Here is a 14950-nt window from a genome sequence, read left to right as displayed (position 1 = left end):
CGGGTCTCTCAGTGAGGCCCGGGAGACTTCACCAAGCAGTGGAATGCAGCTACCTGCCTCAGAAGTTCCCAGGAAACGCTGTAGGTCTATGTAGTCTATTCATGGAGGTGAAACTTAGGAAGCACATCAACCTGGTAAACAACAAAATATCCATGTGAAAACGGTCCCTGGGGCCGGTGGGCAGCAGGCGCCTGTGCAGGCCAGGGGCTGAGCGAGCACAGCTGCAAACGCTCACTTCCGGGGGGACGGGGGGCAGCGAACGGGGACCCCTGAGCCACTTGCAGCAATGGCAAAGGACGACGTTCACGTGAACGTGGGGATCCGCAGACTGGTGAGCAGGTGCACCGCGGGGGAAAGCCACGTGCGAACAGAGGCGGGTGCGCAAGCCCATCACAGGGAGGCACAGGGACATGAGCCCATCACACGGGCACAGGACGTGAGTCTCTCACACGGGCACAGGGACGTGAGCCCATCACACAGGGACAGGGACATGAGCCCATCACACGGGCACAGGACGTGAGTCTCTCACACGGGCACAGGGACGTGAGCCCATCACACGGGCACAGGGACGTGAGCCCATCACACAGGCACAGGGACATGAGCCCATCACACGGGCACAGGGACGTGAGTCTCTCACACGGGCACAGCGACGTGAGCCCATCACACAGGGACAGGGACATGAGCCCATCACACGGGCACAGGGACGTGAGCCCATCACACGGGCACAGGGACGTGAGCCCATCACACAGGCACAGGGACATGAGCCCATCACACGGGCACAGGGACGTGAGCCCATCACACGGGCACAGGGACGTGAGCCCATCACACGGGCACAGGGACGTGAGCCCATCACACGGGCACAGGGACATGAGCCCATCACACGGGCACAGGGACGTGAGCCCATCACACAGGGACAGGGACGTGAGCCCATCACACAGGGACAGGTACAGGACGTGAGCCCATCACACGGGCACAGGGACATGAGCCCATCACACGGGCACAGGGACGTGAGCCCATCACACAGGGACAGGGACGTGAGCCCATCACACGGGCACAGGGACGTGAGCCCATCACACAGGGACAGGTACAGGACGTGAGCCCATCACACAGGGACAGGTACAGGACGTGAGCCTCTCACACAGGTACAGGGACAGGATGTAAGCCCATCACACAGGCACAGGGACAGGATGTGAGCCTCTCACATACAGGTATGCAAGCCTCTCACACAGGCACAGGGACGTGAGCCCATCATACAGGTACAGGTATGTGAGCTTCTCACACAGGCACACGTATGAACCTCACACACAGGCACAGATACGTGAGTCTCTCACACAGGCACAGTATGTGAACCTGTCATGAAAAATTAAGAACTAGGGGCTGGCATTATGGTGTAGTGGGTAAAGCCACTGCCAGAGGTGCTGTCATTCCTATGTGAGCACCAACTCGTGTCCTGGCTGCTCCATTTCTGACCCAGCTTTCTGCTCGCGCACCTGGAATGCAGTGGAGTAGGGCGCAAGTGCTGAACCCCTGCAACCACACTGGAGACCCGGATGAAGCTCCTGGCTCCTGGCTTCAGCCTGGCCCAGTCCTGGCTGTTGCGGCCTTCTGGGTAATGAACCAGTGAATGAAGATCTCTGTGTGTGTGTGTGTGTGTGTGTGTATCCTTCTCTGTAATTCTGACTTTCAAGTAAATCAATAAATCTTTAAAAACAACAACAACAACAAAGACTCGGCAAATGAGACCTCCCTCCCCCAGAGCAGCGGCGGGCACGCTGGAGACGGGGTCCGTGCAGCGCGCGAGACTGCGAGTGTCACCGAGGGCGTGTGGAGCAGAGGAGGAGCCGGAAGTCTCCCATCCCCCATCGCCCAGCTCCCACGACTCCACCAGGCCTCGCTTCTGAGTTACCGAGCCCAGGCTACAAGAGCGCCCTGAACCCTGACCCGAACGCACGTGGCTTTTCTTGCACACAGAGTGAGCTAGGAGATAAAAGCAGGAGTGAGACTTTGAAGAGAGGGCACATGGTGCCCTTCCTCCGGTAAAGGCAATTAACACGAGCACAACCTAGCACTTACCGGGATGAAAGTTTTACTGTTGCAATGTGTAATTATCCAAAAACACAAGATCCAAATTCTACCTGCTTTACAAAGAACCTGTTAACAGCCCTTTTAAAAAAAAAAAAAAAACAACTCTTGATTATTTCTTAGTCGTCTCAGAGTTAAAGTAGGGCACGTGCTGGACTGGCGAACAAAGGCCATTTCATAAGACAGGCGTCCCTGGTCTCAGTTAACAGTGGAAGGCAGGGGCTGGCTCCCAGCAGCCGCCTCCACGCCCCGGTGGCCAGTGCAAGACGCGGGCGCGGCCACTAGATGGCGCCTGTGGCCAACGTATGACCTTCCCTCCCCCGCCCAGGGCTGCGTGTGTGGTCCCTTTTCAGAACCGGGATGGAGGAGGTCTCTGCTTTTGAACAGCGGGCATGAGACGCACAGTGAGAGCCTGCCTGAAGGGTCGCCGCACACACGTGCCCATCACTCCTGACGGCTGTCAGTACCGCAGTGCGTCCCACTGATGCAGGCATTTCACCCGCGGTCACAGCGCACTGGTGGCTCGGTCTGCATATTCCTCAGGACACGGGGGCGGGCACGCAGACGCGTGACACTAACAGAGGCCCGGATTACCGGACAGACAGGGACACAAACGGAATGCTCCGTCTCTGCAGTGGATGCGGGCGTCACAGCCACACCTCCGACTTCTCAGAAGAGGGTTCTGGGAGTTAGCGCCCGACTTCAGGCACCAGCAGGTGAGTGACTGGGGTGACGGTGCTCTCCAGGCATTCCCGCCGAGTCTGCACTTGGTGCCTTCCAGGCCTGGTCCAGGAGGCATTCCCGCCAAGTCTGCACATGGTGCCCCCCAGGCCTGGTCCAGGAGGCATTCCCGCCGAGTCTGCACGTGGTGCCCTCCAGGCCTGGCCTCCAGCTCCGGACCACAAAGGCCTCGTCTCAGGGCCCGACCCTGTGCCTCGTGTAAAACTCTTCCATTCAGCCCCTCGGTCACTCAACAAACAAGGACACGGCCCCGCGGGAGGAGGCCTGGGCCTCCCAGCAACCGCTGCCTCAGGTTGCAGGTATGGAAGCCCTGCGGAAATGGACGCTTCTGGCTCTCCCCAGCTCCGGCTTTCCAGGGCCAGGGTGCGCCGAACCCATGGAGGGAGGGACAAGCACCCCAGAGAACTCCTCCACGAGCCGAGGCAGGAGGGCGGAGGGGCTGTCCAGCAACAAATGTGGGGTGGGGGTGGGAGCCGGCAGAGAAGGGCGCTTCCGGGAGACTGACTCGGGGCCGAGCAAGGGGAGGCTCCGTGTGCTCAGCAGGTGTGGGCAGGTCCCCCCCCACAGCTTCCTCCCGGCCAAGGGTACCGAGTCAGGAAGGCAGCCCCCAGAGGGGTGACTGCAGGTCCCAACCCCCGGGCTGAGTGACGGAGCGGGGACAGCCGTGTCACCGGAGAGCCGCCCTGATCTGACTGCCCCACAGTCCACACTGTACTCCTCAAACATGAACACCACCCACCTCAAAGATGCTCTCCATGTTTTTAATGAAAATTAGTAAATTTTTAAAAATAAGTTCCAAGGCTGTGTATCTCTGGGGAAGCAGACTGAGCAGCTCTGGAACGCAGCTCTGAGCACCTGCTGGGCCATGCGGCCCCAACGCCCCCGGGGTTAAACCTTGGGCATTTTAAGGAAGCCAAATATGTAAAGCAGCCCGCACCCATCCGGCCTGGCACGGCCCCCTGCAGCCCCACGGCCAGCTCTGCCACCGCGCCAGCGCTGAGCCCAGCGGGAAAACTGATCCTGGAGCAGCCCGAGGCCACAACCCAGGCCACAGCAGTAGCAGGCCCGGCCGTGGCGGCCACACAGACACGCGGACGGAGGCCACTGGGCACGGCCACACAGCGCCCACCCACATGAGGAGCCCACTCGGGGCACAGAGCTGCGTGTGTTTGACTCCAACTCTTCCCAGACCCTGCCCACACCCACGCCAGGTCCCAGCCCCCCATGACCCGGGCGGGGCTCCAGCTGCAGGGCCCACCCCCCTCTGCCCCTCTCCCCCAGGTCCAGAAAGGATCATGGCGTCCCCGTTCCCCCACCCCTCCCGTTCTGCTCCTACTAGCGCCGTCAGTGCACGGTCACAGCCAGGCCCTGAAGAGGAGGCGCACACGGCCTCGGGGGGCGCTCTCGGAGCTGGCTGGCCACGCAGCACCCAAAGTCTCAGCGAGTCATTCTCCCAGGCTGGGCACGCTGCTCCCGGCCAATCCTACTCGTGGATCCCAGCAAGGAGGAGCCCTACGGCCCGTCCCTGCAGCTGTGGCAGGGACCCCGCCAGGCCACGGGGACAGGGACGGGCAGGACTGGCCCAGGGCAGGCCAGGGCGCCGCCACAGGACGCGCTCGCTCGCTGCTTCCTCCAGGGTTCTCACCCAGCCACGACACGGCGTCCCCACGCTCCTCCACTCTGGGGCCACGGGACAGGCTCTGGGGGTACAGAAAACCACGAGGATGTCCCAGGCCCCTCAGCCTGATTGGCCCACGCCACCCGCGTCCAGGGACACACCCTTGTCCTTCCAGCCTTGGGAGCCAGAGCCACCAGGCTGCGCTCCCCAGGTCCACTCTGCCACCCCTGGGAGGGAACGGATGGCAGATGAGGGGGCCCAGGGCCACAACTGCAAAACGCACGCAGGTGGACAGCTGCAAGGGGGCCGGGCGTCTAGACCCTGCTGCGTGAGCGCGCGCTCCAGAACGCCCGCCACTTCGCACCCCTGACACCCAGGCCTCCCAGGCCCCTGCCCACCGCTGCCCTCACTCAGAACCCCCTCCCCAGTGCCAGTGGCCCACGGGTGGCCCCACACACCCAGAGTCACTGCTGCTCCTGCTCAGGCTGAGGCGGCACCCGGCTCTAGATCCTCTGTGCGCCCACGCGGCTGCCCAGCCCCGAGCTGCCCACACACCCATGCTGTGTGCTCTCTGTCCTGGTCAGCCTCTCCAAACACACATGCATGGACACAGGAACGCCTGTGTGCACGCTGTCCCATGTGCGCAGGCACACGCAGTCACACATGCACACGGGAGCAGAGCCCCTCACCACTCCTGGCAGCGGCTGGCTTTCTGCTCCCAGCTTTACTCTCAAACAAGCTGTCTGCCTTGCCCCTTGCACTCGCAGCTCCCAACGCCTTCTTCAGCCACGTGCGGCTTCTGCAAGCCGGCAGGTCTGAGGGTGCAGAACAGTCTTAAGATCCCCGTGGACCCCCGAGGAGTGGGAGTGGGTGTGAAGACCCCCTTGGTCCCAGGACAACACCGCGGTCTCCAGGGACCCCCCAGGAATGGGAGTGGGTGTGAAGACCCCCTTGGTCCCAGGACAACACTGCAGTCTACATGGACCCCCGAGGAGTGGGAGTGGGTGTGAAGACCCCTTGGTCCCAGGACAACACTGCAGTCTACATGGACCCCCCGAGGAGTGGGAGTGGGTGTGAAGACCCCCTTGGTCCCAGGACAACACTGCAGTCTACATGGACCCCCCGAGGAGTGGGAGTGGCTGTGAAGACCCCCTTGGTCCCAGGACAACACCGCGGTCTATGTGGACCCCCGAGAAGTGGGAGTGGGTGTGAAGACCCTCTTGGTCCCAGGACAACACTGCAGTCTACACGGACCCCCCGAGGAGTGGGAGTGGGTGTGAAGACCCCCTTGGTCCCAGGACAACACTGCAGTCTACATGGACCCCCCGAGGAGTGGGAGTGGGTGTGAAGACCCCCTTGGTCCCAGGACAACACCGCGGTCTACATGGACCCCCGAGGAGTGGGAGTGGGTGTGAAGACCCCCTTGGTCCCAGGACAATACCACCGTCTCCATGGACCCCCCGAGGAGTGGGGGTGGGTGTGCAGTATCACAGAGACAGCGACTGTGACAAGGGCAGCCCATTGGCATGCGGGACCGTGCACCTGCACACTCGGGCCACAGGCCAGGCCCCTCAGCTCCTGAAGGTCCCCGTGCTCACGGCTGAGCCAGTCCCAGTCTTCCTAGACCTCTTCACTGGGAACAGCCGGGCCTGTGTCAGCACCGACACTGCCGTCTAAAACACGTTTCTTCTAACCAAATGGCTTGCGTAAGAACAACTGAATTCTGTGAAAGCTAGTATAACCTAGGAAATTCTCAATGTTAGTCTTAACCTATGGTCTTGAATTTCTTTTTGTCAATGTTTATTTTAGTTTACTCGAAAGCAGGTTGACCCCTGCAGAGACAGAGAACACGCGCACATACCAGGCAGGGAAATTTTCACACCCCAAATGCCTGCCAACAATCAGGGCTGGGCCAGGCCGAAGCCAGCAACCAGGAGCTCCAGCAGGTCTCCACGTGGCTGGCCAGGGCCCAGGACTTGAGCCAGCACCCACCGCCTTCCCGGGCTGCACGAGCCGGGTCAGAAGCAGAGCAGCCGGGCCTCACACCCACGCCCTGACACTGGTGGCTTACCCCACGGTGCCACAGCGTGGACCCTGTGGTCTTAAATCTCTTAAAACGTCTTGAGTCATGAGAAGAAGGACGCAGAAGTGCACACGCCAGTCCCGTTCCCAGGAAATCCTTGATACCAGCCCCGGAGAACCCGGCTTTGCCCCCGCCCTGTAACCGGGTGCCCCCGTGCGGTGTGCACAGGCGCCTCCCGAGTGAAGCATGAGTGATCAAGGCCGTGACCCCGGAGAAGGCTGCCGAGCAGCTCTCGGGGACCCAGGGCCATGGGACGGAGCGAGCGTGAGGCGCGTGACGGCCACTGCAGCCCCGGCACACGCGCCTGGTGCCTCGCTCGCCTCACTACAGGTCAAGGGCGCTTTCCTGAGCCGTGGCCCCATAGCTGAGCAAGACACAGGTCTGCTCGAGGGGCTGGGCTCCAGGGCGAAAGCCACGCTGCAGGTGGGGGCCGAGCCCACGTCTGCCCCGATGGGTGTGAGCGGCTCCGTTCCGCCGGTCCTGCCTCGCAAGGGCTCTGATGGTGACAGCCGGAGTCTCAGTCCCAAGTCCCGGGAACGGAAGGGCTGTCCCGCTGTCGCAGCCAGGGCCTGTCCCGCCCAGGGAAGGCCGTCCCTGGAGACGCCAGCGGCACATCCTGGGTCAGGCGTGTGGACAAACTGGCTGAGAGAAGCCAGAGCAGGAGTTCGGCCTCCGGTGGACGGCTCACGGCACAGCCTGTGGGCCCCGCGACCCCGGCTCCCCTCCCACGCAGTGCTCAGGAGCTGGAGTCCAGCCCGGCCTTCAAGTGCGGGAGGGAAACAGTCGCTCCACTACAGCCAGCGTGAGCTACAGGGGTACAAGAGAGTACAGACAGTGCGAACACGAAGCTGTTTTCAGTGACGGACGGACCGCGGGTCACACGACGGGGTGAGAACTTGAAACAGGAGCAACCAACCAGCCTCACGGCAGGAACGCAAAGGCATCGCCTCGCCCGCCGGAACCAAGGGAAGACCCAGGAAGCCAAGGCTAGCGGCGGCCAGAGCCCCGGGGCAGGGGGAGCCCCTGGGCGGCGACGGCCCCTGGGCAGCAAGAGCCCCAGGGCGGCGATGCTGGAGGGAGCTAACTACAGCCCCGCGCTGGTCACCCCGAGTGCTCCCCCGAGGAGCCCCCACCGCACCTCAGCCTCGATGGGCAGGCCCTGGGCAGGCCGCACGGCATAGCACGGGGGGTTTAGAGCAATCAGAGTCCAGAATGCTCTGTGACAGACAGAAGAGGCCTAAGCTTACAAACCTACTGTCTGCAGATGCGGGGTCGTGAATAAAATAGTCAATCCTGTTGCAAGTCATAAAATGCAACCCGACAGCAAGTGTTACAATCAGGAAAAGGTGATGCTGAGTTGAGAAACCCACAATTCCTGAGACACCTCCTGTTTAGATAACCCTGACACAACAGTGAATATACCCGCGCCATCTGCACACTGAGCCTGCGCACGGCTACACCTGAGGACACAGCTCCTGTACCAGGACTGCACACCTGTGCACACTGCCCCTGAGGACACAGCTCCTGTACCAGGACTGCACACCTGTGCACACTGCCCCTGAGGACACAGCTCCTGTACCAGGACTGCACACCTGTGCACACTGCCCCTGAGGACACAGCTCCTGTACCAGGACTGCACACCTGTGCACACTGCCCCTGAGGACACAGCTCCTGTACTAGGACTGCACACCTGTGCACACTGCCCCTGAGGACACAGCTCCTGTACCAGAACTGCTCACCTGTGCACACTGCCCCTGAGGACACAGCTCCTGTACCAGGACTGCACACCTGTGCACACTGCCCCTGAGGACACAGCTCCTGTACCAGGACTGCACACCTGTGCACACTGCCCCTGAGGACACAGCTCCTGTACCAGGACTGCACACCTGTGCACACTACACCTGAGGACACAGCTCCTGAACCAGGACTGCTCATCTGTGCACACTGCCCCTGAGGACACAGCTCCTGTACCAGGACTGCACACCTGTGCACACTGCCCCTGAGGACACAGCTCCTGTACAGGACTGCACACCTGTGCACACTACACCTGAGGACACAGCTCCTGTACTAGGACTGCACACCTGTGCACACTGCCCCTGAGGACACAGCTCCTGTACCAGGACTGCACACCTGTGCACACTGCCCCTGAGGACACAGCTCCTGTACTAGGACTGCACACCTGTGCACACTGCCCCTGAGGACACAGCTCCTGTACCAGAACTGCTCACCTGTGCACACTGCCCCTGAGGACACAGCTCCTGTACCAGGACTGCACACCTGTGCACACTGCCCCTGAGGACACAGCTCCTGTACCAGGACTGCACACCTGTGCACACTACACCTGAGGACACAGCTCCTGAACCAGGACTGCTCATCTGTGCACACTGCCCCTGAGGACACAGCTCCTGTACCAGGACTGCACACCTGTGCACACTGCCCCTGAGGACACAGCTCCTGTACAGGACTGCACACCTGTGCACACTACACCTGAGGACACAGCTCCTGAACCAGGACTGCTCATCTGTGCACACTGCCCCTGAGGACACAGCTCCTGTACCAGGACTGCACACCTGTGCACACTACACCTGAGGACACAGCTCCTGTACCAGGACTGCACACCTGTGCACACTGCCCCTGAGGACACAGCTCCTGTACCAGGACTGCACACCTGTGCACACTACACCTGAGGACACAGCTCCTGTACCAGGACTGCTCATCTGTGCACACTGCCCCTGAGGACACAGCTCGTGTACCAGGACTGCACACCTGTGCACACTGCCCCTGAGGACACAGCTCCTGTACCAGGACTGCACACCTGTGCACTGCCCCTGAGGACACAGCTCCTGTACAGGACTGCACACCTGTGCACACTGCCCCTGAGGACACAGCTCCTGTACCAGGACTGCACACCTGTGCACACTGCCCCTGAGGACACAGCTCCTGTACCAGGACTGCACACCTGTGCACACTGCCCCTGAGGACACAGCTCCTGTACCAGGACTGCACACCTGTGCACACTGCCCCTGAGGACACAGCTCCTGTACCAGGACTGCACACCTGTGCACACTGCCCCTGAGGACACAGCTCCTGTACCAGGACTGCACACCTGTGCACACTGCCCCTGAGGACACAGCTCCTGTACCAGGACTGCACACCTGTGCACACTGCCCCTGAGGACACAGCTCCTGTACCAGGACTGCACACCTGTGCACACTGCCCCTGAGGACACAGCTCCTGTACCAGGACTGCACACCTGTGCACACTGCCCCTGAGGACACAGCTCCTGTACAGGACTGCACACCTGTGCACACTGCCCCTGAGGACACAGCTCCTGTACCAGGACTGCTCACCTGTGCACTGCCCCTGAGGACACAGCTCCTGTACCAGGACTGCACACCTGTGCACACTGCCCCTGAGGACACAGCTCCTGTACCAGGACTGCACACCTGTGCACACTACACCTGAGGACACAGCTCCTGTACAGGACTGCACACCTGTGCACACTGCCCCTGAGGACACAGCCCCTGTACAGGACTGCACACCTGTGCACACTGCCCCTGAGGACACAGCTCCTGTACCAGGACTGCACACCTGTGCACACTGCCCCTGAGGACACAGCTCCTGTACCAGGACTGCTCACCTGTGCACTGCCCCTGAGGACACAGCTCCTGTACAGGACTGCACACCTGTGCACACTGCCCCTGAGGACACAGCTCCTGTACCAGGACTGCACACCTGTGCACACTGCCCCTGAGGACACAGCTCCTGTACCAGGACTGCTCACCTGTGCACACTGCCCCTGAGGACACAGCTCCTGTACAGGACTGCACACCTGTGCACACTGCCCCTGAGGACACAGCTCCTGTACAGGACTGCACATCTGTGCACACTGCCCCTGAGGACACAGCTCCTGTACCAGGACTGCACACCTGTGCACACTGCCCCTGAGGACACAGCTCCTGTACCAGGACTGCACACCTGTGCACACTGCCCCTGAGGACACAGCTCCTGTACCAGGACTGCTCACCTGTGCACACTGCCCCTGAGGACACAGCTCCTGTACCAGGACTGCACACCTGTGCACACTGCCCCTGAGGACACAGCTCCTGTACCAGGACTGCACACCTGTGCACTGCCCCTGAGGACACAGCTCCTGTACAGGACTGCACACCTGTGCACACTGCCCCTGAGGACACAGCTCCTGTACCAGGACTGCACACCTGTGCACACTGCCCCTGAGGACACAGCTCCTGTACCAGGACTGCACACCTGTGCACACTGCCCTGAGGACACAGCTCGTGTACCAGGACTGCACACCTGTGCACACTGCCCCTGAGGACACAGCTCCTGTACCAGGACTGCATACCTGTGCACACTGCCCCTGAGGACACAGCTCCTGTACCAGGACTGCACACCTGTGCACACTGCCCCTGAGGACACAGCTCCTGTACAGGACTGCACACCTGTGCACACTACACCTGAGGACACAGCTCCTGTACCAGGACTGCTCACCTGTGCACACTGCCCCTGAGGACACAGCTCCTGTACCAGGACTGCACACCTGTGCACACTGCCCCTGAGGACACAGCTCCTGTGACCCAAGGCTTTGAAAGCTTCGCTATTAGAGGAAAAACAGAGGCTTTTTTTTTTGAAGATTCCTATTACACTGCCCCCCAGCCCCATCCACCATCCACACTGTCCCTCCATGGCTGAGGCTAGAGCACAGGGAGGATACTCCACTTCTCCATGTTGGGGTGGGGGTGAGCGACTTCATCTCAAAGGGTGGCCATGGCTAACAGGCAAAGAGGGAGGGATATGAATGCAGGCCTGTTTAGCCTTCCTCGGGCTGAGTGGACACAGCCCAAGGACCTGCAGAAACCACCTGAGCGCACAGGCTCACGTGGTCGGGAATACCAGGACTGCACAGGCCTTCTCAGGGCCTCTCAGCCTGCAACCACTTGATGGCTGCTGTAAAGTTCTGAAACGAAACTTGGCAAACGGCCTCAGCGAGACGGCTTTGAAACCCAGAGGCACCAGAGGCGCTGAATGGGACCCGCGCGCCACTTCAAAGAGCAGGGCACCTTCCCAGGGTGCTCCACCCTGCCCTCCTCCAGCTCTTTCAACATCTTATGAACCCACAGACGTGGAAGCCGGAGCCCTGAGAACAAGGCCAGCGTCCCGAGATCACCTCCGCCATCACCCAGCCCGGCCACGTCCGTGGACCTCTGGTCTTCACCGATGATGGCTGAAGGGGCTGCAGCCACGTTTTTAACTCGCTCTCTGAACAGCATTCGGAAAGATGCAACCCAGCAAGTCTCTGCTTAGCACAGGAACCCTCCCTGAAGCTGCCCGTGACATTGCCTGGGTGCGTAACGACAGAGGCGGCGGCACCGGAACGCCTCCTGCCTCCCCCTGACGCACTCCACTGCAGGGCCTGCGCAGCGTCCCTCAGAGGCCTGCCTCCCGTCGGCTAGCACACGGCGCTCCCGGATGGAACTGCTGCTCTCGCTGCGTTTCCGAACCAAAGGTTCAGAACCCCACGGCTGACCACTGTCCACAGCATCTCAACCTCCGAGGACGAACAGCCTTGAGACACCCCCACAGCAAGACAGGTCCCCCGTGACACGTGGGATCCCACACGGGGCAGTCGCCGCGCTGCGGAAGTCTCTCAGCTTTAGGGGAAACATGACTGTGCATTTTAAAAACCAAATCAGAGGCAGATTGGTGGTGAACACAACCTGTGCGCCCCGCACACTGCTTCCCACTCTCCTCTCCGTTGCTTTCGGAGTCCCCCAGGGTATCATTCCAAAGAAGCCAACCTGGACACGCAAGCGAAACACGGGGGAACGAGGCTGCCACGGGGTCGGCTCTGAGCGTGACGATGAAGGGGGAAACGCGAACCCCTCGGCAGAGCGCGAAGTCCGGCGTATCCGCGATAGTGTGCGCTCCACAATCTGTTTGGGAGAGGCCTACAGCACTGCACGGGGCCAGAAGAAAATGAATGGCCTGACTATACACAGACTTAGTTTTGAGGCCAAAGTCGAGGAAACAACGCTACAGCCCGTGTGCCAGTCACGGGAAAACACAGCTGTCTTCCCGCCTGGGGAAACCCAAGAAACAGCTGCACGGAAGTCGAGGGCTGTGCCGAGGGCGGCGGGCCCCGGCTCCCCCGGCCCCACTGTCTCATGCTGCACGGAAGTCGAGGGCTGTGCCCAGGGCGGCGGGCCCCGGCTCCCCCGGCCCCACTGTCTCATGCTGCACGGAAGTCGAGGGCTGTGCCCAGGGCGGCGGGCCCCGGCTCCCCCGGCCCCACTGTCTCATGCTGCACGGAAGTCGAGGGCTGTGCCCAGGGCGGCGGGCCCCGGCTCCCCCGGCCCACTGTCTCATGCTGCACGGAAGTCGAGGGCTGTGCCCAGGGCGGCGGGCCCCGGCTCCCCCCGCCCCACTGTCTCATGCTGCACGGAAGTCAAGGGCTGTGCCCAGGGTGGCGGGCCCCGGCTCCCCCCGCCCCACTGTCTCATGCTGCATGGAAGTCGAGGGCTGTGCCCAGGGCGGCGGGCCCCGGCTCCCCCGGCCCCACTGTCTCATGCTGCACGGAAGTCGAGGGCTGTGCCCAGGGTGGCGGGCCCCGGCTCCCCCCGCCCCACTGTCTCATGCTGCACGGAAGTCGAGGGCTGTGCCCAGGGCGGCGGGCCCCGGCTCCCCCCGCCCCACTGTCTCATGCTGCACGGAAGTCAAGGACTGTGCCCAGGGCGGCGGGCCCCGGCTCCCCCGGCCCCACTGTCTCATGCTGCACGGAAGTCGAGGGCTGTGCCCAGGGCGGCGGGCCCCGGCTCCCCCGGCCCCACTGTCTCATGCTACATGGAAGTCGAGGGCTGTGCCCAGGGCGGCGGGCCCCGGCTCCCCCCGCCCCACTGTCTCATGCTGCACGGAAGTCGAGGGCTGTGCCCAGGGCGGCGGGCCCCGGCTCCCCCGGCCCCACTGTCTCATGTAGCACGGAAGTCGAGGGCTGTGCCCAGGGCGGCGGGCCCCGGCTCCCCCGGCCCCACTGTCTCATGTAGCACGGAAGTCGAGGGCTGTGCCCAGGGCGGCGGGCCCCGGCTCCCCCCCGCCCCACTGTCTCATGCTGCATGGAAGTCGAGGGCTGTGCCCAGGGCGGCGGGCCCCGGCTCCCCCGGCCCACTGTCTCATGCCCAGGATGAAAGGTGACAGTCACAGCACCCAGGGGTCTTCCTGTGTTTTGCTCAGGAGCTAAGTCCCAGCCACCCCCACCCAAAAACCGGTCTCTACCTGCCAGAAATGAGTGACGGCGCCACCTACCGAGCCCCCAGGGGAATTCGGCCCAGCCCTGCACAAGGGTCTGCGAGCAGTGAAGCTGAGAAGGCGACAAGGCCTCGGGTCCGAAAGGGGCTTAGGGAGCCATCGCTGTCCAGCTGTGCTTAGAGTGTGTGCGTGCACACCACACACCCGAGGACGGGAACGGACAGAAACCAGGTACACGAGGGACACGCGCCGAGGGGGCGCTGGACTCCAGGTGGACAAGATCCGCCTCTGGGCAGTCACTCCATTTATTCTTTTCCCTTCTGCATCTCCTACAATGACGACTCGGCACACAGCAAAACAGTGCCAAGTTAAACACTTCGATTTCCGAGCTTTTCATCAGAAGGTGACAACAAACTACTCGTCAGCTCGTGCCCACGGCTTCTTCCAGTCACCCCACGCGCAAGGTCCCACATGCATGGCCCAAGGAGGGAAGCCCCTGGTCTCCTGGGCCCCCGCCCAGCCAGTATGACGGACGTCCCCCTACAACCCCAGGAGCCGGCATCTCCCACAACAGCCCCGTGGCTACGAGGCTTCCGCCTGCACTCGGGCAGTTTTTCGGGCGACACGGAAGGTCCCCACTCATTTGGCTCTCAGGGGTGGGCACAGGAGCTGCAGGCTCTGGACGCTGCTGGAGTCTTCAAAACGCCCCAGCTCCAGAGAGCAGGGCTGACGGGCCACGCCCGGCGTCCAAGACTCCACGCCTCATGCAAGAATCAAACCGGTGACTTTGGCCATTTAAGCCCAGTACCATTTCAGGAATTTAACAATGCACCAGGCTCCTGATGCTTACTACTGTTATTTTAAATAAAGACTTGGAGGAAGAAGCACTCAAATGAAACCAAGGCCGACTGTTCCGGACAAGTAGGGGCAGCTCCTTCTCAGCTACTGAGGCACCTGCCAACGGCGTGGGGCCCCTCCGCTCCCCAGACGTCACGGCCGGGGTGACACCACACAGCCCAGCAGGCTCTGCCCGGAAACAGCCAGCACGGGGCACCCACAGGAGGCTGTGCCCCAGCGCAAGCGACAGGCAGCTCCCGCGCCAGAGGCCCCGCACAGGTCAGAGAGGCAGGTCAGGGACGCGGTCCCAGGAGCAGGACCGTCCT

At 62.1% G+C, this 14950-nt stretch overlaps 1 protein-coding gene across 12 annotated transcripts in view; it reads right to left on the bottom strand.

The window, feature by feature from the left end:
• Positions 1-14950, bottom strand: part of ZNF516 (zinc finger protein 516) — a 162995-nt gene that overhangs the window by 97025 nt on the left and 51020 nt on the right. The window lies entirely within an intron of this gene.

This window comes from Oryctolagus cuniculus, chromosome 10, assembly GCF_964237555.1.
Source record: "Oryctolagus cuniculus chromosome 10, mOryCun1.1, whole genome shotgun sequence".
NCBI lineage: Eukaryota > Metazoa > Chordata > Mammalia > Lagomorpha > Leporidae > Oryctolagus > Oryctolagus cuniculus.
This window is presented reverse-complemented; position numbering and strand designations above follow the sequence as displayed.